We start from the raw sequence: 6,965 nt of genomic DNA, 5'->3' as shown, positions 1-6,965 counted from the left end.
TTCTTTCCCTTTCCATCTTTCACGGGATACGTTTATTTTGTTCGAGCGCGGAAACCAGCGGCCTCGTTGTTTTTCTCGAATAATGGAACAATATCTGGTGCCGCGGAAATGGAAATATATTTAATAACCGATACGCACGGCGCGCGCGTTACACGGCTGCGGCGGTTCGGACATGCGGTTTGTTTTGTCCAATGTGGATTACGCGTTGATGGAATATTATCGATACGCCGGTAAGAGATTTCGAACAGTAATGCATACACTAAAATTTTATGCGTCGAACATCACGGATTTTTAATGAGAAAATTGATGAAACGAAAATTATTATTCTAGTTAAGAATAATATTTATTCTTCACTCGATTATGACTTGATATTATATTAAAAGCGTAAGCTTCACTTTACGAATATTTCATAAAATGAAATGAAATTACTATTTAGCAAGATATTTAACGTTACAAGAGCAGTGTGTAAAATGAAATTATTTCACTTTTGACGCTCGCGATGTGTCCAGGAAGCGCAATATTTTCTATGAGGTGAAAACCATGAGGTTTTAATTATCCGTGTTGTCTTTCCAACGAAGAGAGAGCTGATGTTGATCGAGAGAAACGTTTCCATTCCCGCCATTTGTCTCGTTGTCTCACGTCTTCCCGCGGGAAAACGCCCGCGTGCGGGACGTGCCAGCGATTTGTGTATTTTGACGAGTTTCGAGCTCGTCAGAACCGGATGTCTCCACTCCGGAGACCCGAGAGGCGCAACCAGCTGTCTCTGGTTTTGGCTTCCCTCAACACCCGCCGCCATCCCGAGCTCTTCCCCCAGAACGCATCGTTACAAATGCAAATAGCACCTCGTACGCATTTTTTTTTCCGCTTCACGCCACGGCGCGAGCAGGAGAACGCGTTCCGCTCATGGGAAGGATTATTAGCATAGGAAAGTTAAATGAAATTTACGTGCCTGTATCCGTCGCATTGTGTCGTTGAAACATATTTAAATACAACAAAACATATGCAAAAACGAATCGATTTACGATAATATCCAAATAAATCTTCCCGGAGACTCTCAAACGATGTTATACGCCACTCAACAGTACGCAAACATGGTAATTCGGTTTGAGAGGCATGAATTATGAGATTTTTTATTTTGTTTAATATTTAAATCATGTATGCAAAAATAGTACTTCTATCCATTCATACACATAAAACAATATAAAGAGAATAAAATGTTTAAAATAATAATTTAATAATATATTCCAATAAAGTAGTAATAACGAATTTTTGACAAGTTTTTTTGACATTTTTAGACGTACAAATATTTTTGTAGCCATCGATTTCGTTTGCTAAAAGAATAATAATTAAATTTATAGGATTTATATTATTATCTCGTTTAATTCAAGATACATTTTCCGCAGAAGATACAAGAATCCCTTTGGCTCGTCCTTTCTAACATTTTTGACATATTATTATTTTCTCCACGCGCGCTTAATAAATCCCTCTCGCCGGAAGATTTTATGAAAACGTCGCAATAAACACTCGGAGATGCCGGTTTTTCTTCGCTTTTACCGAATTCCGCCGCGCTTTCCCGTCGTGCGAGAAATGCCGGTACTGAATCATTTTACCTTACTTTCGATTCGGCGGGCGGAGGAGGAAGGGGAGGGTGAACACACACCCGCACGCGTAGCAAAATAAAAAAAAAGAAAAAGAGGGGAAAAAAGGGAAGAAAGGGGAGAGGAAGAAAAAGAAAAAACGCGTCAACGAACCGGTGTCGATGGCGCCTGCGCCAGCACGCACCGTCGAGTATTCTCTCACGGCGTGGCGCCGCGACGCCAGGCGTCGTCAGTAGCGCGGCGTGCGCCGTCATACTCGCACGTTACTCCTCATCGAGCCGCGCGTGCATATGCAGTGCGCGTAGTCGCACGCTCTCGTCTTAGATAGTCTATATAATCTTCTCCTTTTTTAGCAAATTACCGCAAACTTCTTAAAAACAAACTTAAATAATTTCTTTTTCTTCGAATCGTAATACACGTTAAAATCTCGGATCTTAAACAATTGCGAAGTAATTGTAAAAATGACATAAATCTCAGATAAATGAATTATCGGGGTGATGAAGGAACTTAGGAGCAATATTGAATAAATTTCCCATGTATTTCGAACTAAGCGAAGTATTCGTTGGAGTTTTTATCAAAATCTAATTTGAATTTTTTTTTTCATTAAAGTGTAATGAGACACGATATTATCAGCAATGGATAAATGTGTAAAGTTCACCATTGCGCAACGCTGGACTTCGTTGAGGAGAGACGAAGTGCTAGTACAAAGAAGTGTCGCCGAGATGATCTAGAAATAGCGCTCGCGAGAACATTCGACAAGAAGAAATAAACGCTAGAGCTGAGTGAAGAGGAACGATTAAATTGCAGTTACTTTTTTTTACATTTTTTGCGGGATATTGAGTCTAATAATTTTTGGAAAACTCATGCGAAATAATTAAACGAAGAGACATTAAAATCGTGCTCTCACTGTTCTACGCGATGTATAATTTAAAAAAAATTTAAATTGTGCGCGCGCGAGGAAAAACCAGCCGCAGTGTAACTCACGACATCGCTTGGAAAACGTTTTCGGCCCGGCGTCGACGTCGTTACTCTTCCGGTTTTCGTGCGCCACCCGTATATATTCAATACGCGAAACGTGCGCACACGCGGCTTTCGTGCCGGAATAAATCGCGATAAATCGCCGCCGATTCGTGCGGACGAGCTGCGGCGGAGCACGTGTCACACTTCCACGCCAATTTTCGACCGATGTCGAATCGTTCTATTCATGCCCGTTCGATTCATATTATAACCAGTTTATTACCGTCTTCGCCATCGTTAGCAGCTGTTGACAGTTGGGTCATTTACTTATCTGTTATACGTCATTTATATCAATTATAATTCGATAAGTTGACAACAAACTTGTTGAAATACTTTGAATAGAACTTTATCGCATACATTCCAACTTGTCGATATCTCTCGTCTGATGATTACTTGCCATAAGATGCCAGGCGAAACGCGTATATAATCGAGTATATCGCTCATAGATGATCGTTTGAACAGATATCGGATTATCTTGGGAAATTGCGCTTCCTGTTGCATCGAGTTTACATTGTGACTGTTATGACTGAATATTGCAAGACCGTAGATGGTTTGCATCACTGATCAAGCCTCGCCGGCAAGCTATGAAAGTGTCATGAGAAAATTGTGAAATCCCGGAATTTACGCGATCCCGTGAGGATTCCAATCGAAGTGGAAGATTCCTGGAATTACTGAAACGACATGGCGACTGGCCAGGAAGGCAAGGAATCTCCCAGGTATTACTTTTGATATATATTTTATAAATAATCAGAATAATGTTCTAATTAAATTGAATATGTTTATATCGCGAGGAGAATTCATTAATGAAAAAAATTGCATATAATTAATTTTTATTTATTATATCAATTCGTTTCTATGGATATTATTTACTCCGATTATAATAATAAATGGCATATCTCTGTGGAGTCAATTATCTTCTCGAGAAAAATTTCGAAGAAGAGATTAATGTTGTGCTTGTTAACATCCAATCAAGCCTTCGGAGTCTCTAATCAACAGGATTCTTCGCTTTCCGCTTAATTGCGCGTGGCGGTAGCCTCATTAACAAGACGCGCGATTAATTGCTAATGGATAATTAAATCCCAATTAGTTTCTCATTATCTTTACATTGCGTGTATGTACTTGGCATGCGTCTTCCGATACGTTACGGCGATTCAATCATTGTAATTCAATCAAGGGAAATGGAGAGAGAGGAAGAACCGCACACTTACAGGCGCGCGCGGATTAGTTCGAAAGCGAATCGAGAAATCCGTTTTTACCGATACGTCGGAATTAAATCCCGGGGTGAGGCTTTCTATCTACTCGCGATGGTAATCGCGGCACGTACCGCGACATGACGACGCGGTCCATGTGCGTCGGGGACGTCTATGAACGTGACTGACCATCATGCGACGACCGCTTGCAATTGTGCTCATCATTTTGCTGTCGAGTGTTACGTGCGAGCTCGTCCAATATACGCAAGGCGTAAAAAGCGCAAGTGGAGCTTGAAATGTGCAATGGCAACTGTATAATGAGTAATTAAAAATTAGCCTTATTATTACGCGGAGAGAAATGTATTGCTAATCTTGCTTCGGGTCGCAGAATACGCTTTTATCACAATTCGTCGTAAAAACGTTGAAAAAGCGAACACGCTAAGCAACATAAATAAATTTTAAATATTTTGTATCGCGCTTTGGCGTATGGCGAGATCAGCTATCGGTTCCTATATAAAAGCATCATATTACATCCATGCATGCTTCTCATAAAATCACGCAAATGCCGTTCATTCTCGTAAATTCGCCAGTCTAATATGTAGTATGCGGTATATGTGAAAATAGATTGCTATGAAATAATGGCTTTCATAAAATATGATTGCGCACATAAACGTATAAATTTCGCGTATAATTTTAAAATTCTTGACCATGCTGTCGTGCTTCTCGTAATATATATACTCTCCACAAAGTACGGTACAATAAAATATCGCGATCGGCATCGATCGTCTTAAGATGATCTCGCGTGGATTCCTCTGACATTCTACTCGATATAATCTCCATCCAGTAGATATTTAAGAGGATAGAAGCAGATCGGTAAAGATGGAAATGGACATGAAACCATCGCTTGTACAAAATATTTTTTCGTTTGTCTCATCATCATTTTTGCGCATGATGGTTGTCGAGTCGCGGAAGCAAAGAAATCCAGCACGCATTTTCACGAGATATTAGTTTTTCGTGGCAAAGGTAAAATTTCGCTGAAAAGCCATTGGCTGTTTCGATGAACTTATCTATATCTCTCGAATCATATATGCATCGCTGCCATTTTATTTTGAATGTTAAGTTCGATGCATGTTACATGTTGGATATAGAAGATCTTTTCAATTATATTTTCCATTGTTTTCTACACGAGAAACATGATTTTTATAAAAACTCGTGAAATCCTCAAACGAAGTATATTCAATCGAGTATATTTATACGCCAAATAATTATAAAGCTTGCAGGCAAAAATATTTTCCAGATGACGAGAAAGCTGTTATCGAATTACACATATTTTCAGAAGACCTTATATGCAGCGTGAATGAAATATAAACGAATAATAAATCGCTTGAAAAAGAGAATATTGAAATGAATATAAAATTAATATAAATATGAAAATTATTAGTAAAAATGTTTATTTTGTTCATTAGATAGTTTTACTAGAAAAATAATTATAGATAGAGAATAAAAAATTAAAATAGATATCGTGCACAAAAGGATTTCTGCGAAAGCTATTGTTCATGAATATAAATCACGTTGGATCGTTCGAGAAAAAATATTATTCTGGCACAATATTGTTGTATGCAACATGAAGACGGTGGAAATCTTGAAATAAAAGAGCAATATTTTTTAGTCTAGCATTACCGGGTTGCATCGCATGAAACGGCTTGAAACAAAAGTTCGTTGCATGTTGAACGAGCTGATAACTATGATAACTACTTGCAGTAGTCGGCTAACAAGCAGGATTCCCGTACACATCCGCGTGCGCTATTGAATCCAATAAGGTGAATGCACTCGACCTTGTCGAACATTGTTGCATATACATGAAATGCGGAGCTATTCCGATACATTTCGACATAGATCCTTGATACATAAAGTCGTTCTCTAACGTTTATGAAGCTTGCGGTACGACATATTAAATGAAAACGGAGACACAACTACTTGATTCGCGCAAGCAAGTTAACAAAATATCTGTAAACCATATTCATACGGCATTTATTGGCTGATTATTTTATTTTGTTCCCCATAATACGGCGAATATCGAAGCAGCAGAGTAATATACATTTATTCCAAATGCCATTAATATTAATTCCATTATCGAGTGCCGCTGTAGTTAAATAATTCGATTTTTCTTTTTTTTTTAATGCTCCCGGATAATTCCGGGAATATTTTAACTTACACTCTTTACATATCAAATCCGAGAAATGTGCGAAATTTGCGCAGAAAATAATTTTGCGAAGCCATCGACAAACGGAAACTCGCATCGCACTACAAACCGCGAGCGAGTTTCCCGGCGGAAAGGCAACAATGATTTAAGATAACGGCGAGAGATGCCAGGAATTGACAAATTGCCCTAGACTGCAAGACCGACGCGGATAGAAAGGCGTCGTAAGATCGGCTAAAGGTGAAGAGTAATATGTCGCGGTAAGGAAAGAAAGGTTCTCCCACACGAGATCGACGGAGGGCACGTTGGAAGCTAGGGGAGGGGGAGACAGGACAATAGGACCGATAAATAAATCCGTAATCGGTGGTCCACCAGGTTTAGCCTGAAATGGCTCGATTGGCTCCTAAAGGTGATTTCCAGGAGGGAAACCGGGTTCGGGCAAGAAAAGCTCTTTCACGCTCTTCATCTCTCTTTCTTCTTGTTGCCTCGGTCATCGGTATATCTTGCCGAAGGGCTTTACTTTCTCATCCCATTCCACCCTTTCTCACCTTTCTTTTCCCTTTCGCTTCACGGTCTCTCTGTTATTTGCCGTCAATTCGTCGTCACCGGATAAATCCGTGCACGTGAAAAATTGCAAGTAAGAAGAGAACTTGTAATTAACTTCTCACCTTTTCGCCTCAGTCTTCAACATGCCGTATATAAAAGAATGTACTATTTATTTGCAAATTGTGTATATGTGATTACGGAAATGATCGTAGATATATATTGGGTTGAACGGAAAGTTTGTTCCGTTTTTTACTAAGAGATGAAGACCGAAAAAACGGCACGAACTTTCCGTTCAACCCAATACAATAACTTTGATCTCATTTGAAAGATAATTTAAAACCGAACAAAAAATTTCCTATAAACATGGGTCGAAAAATGCTTCCTTAAAAAGTTAGCGCCCAAAAACCTCTAAAA

General features: G+C 39.2%; 1 protein-coding gene across 3 annotated transcripts in view; it reads left to right on the top strand.

Annotated features, from left to right (window-relative positions):
• The window catches only part of LOC115236908, a 227,792-nt gene that overhangs the window by 194,760 nt on the left and 26,067 nt on the right, over nt 1-6,965 (top strand). Inside the window, exon 8 of one of the 3 annotated variants that reach the window (XR_003884276.1) lies at nt 2,208-3,331. The exons of the other annotated variants lie outside the window; for them this stretch is intronic. The gene's annotated coding sequence lies outside the window, so the exon portion shown is untranslated. The remainder of the gene's footprint in view (nt 1-2,207; nt 3,332-6,965) is intronic. 3 annotated transcript variants of the gene reach the window in all.

The sequence above is a fragment of the Formica exsecta genome, unplaced genomic scaffold, assembly GCF_003651465.1.
Source record: "Formica exsecta isolate Colony F162 unplaced genomic scaffold, ASM365146v1 scaffold262, whole genome shotgun sequence".
NCBI classification, from domain to species: domain Eukaryota; kingdom Metazoa; phylum Arthropoda; class Insecta; order Hymenoptera; family Formicidae; genus Formica; species Formica exsecta.
Note: the sequence above shows the minus strand (reverse complement) of the source record. Positions and strands in the feature narration are given on the sequence as shown.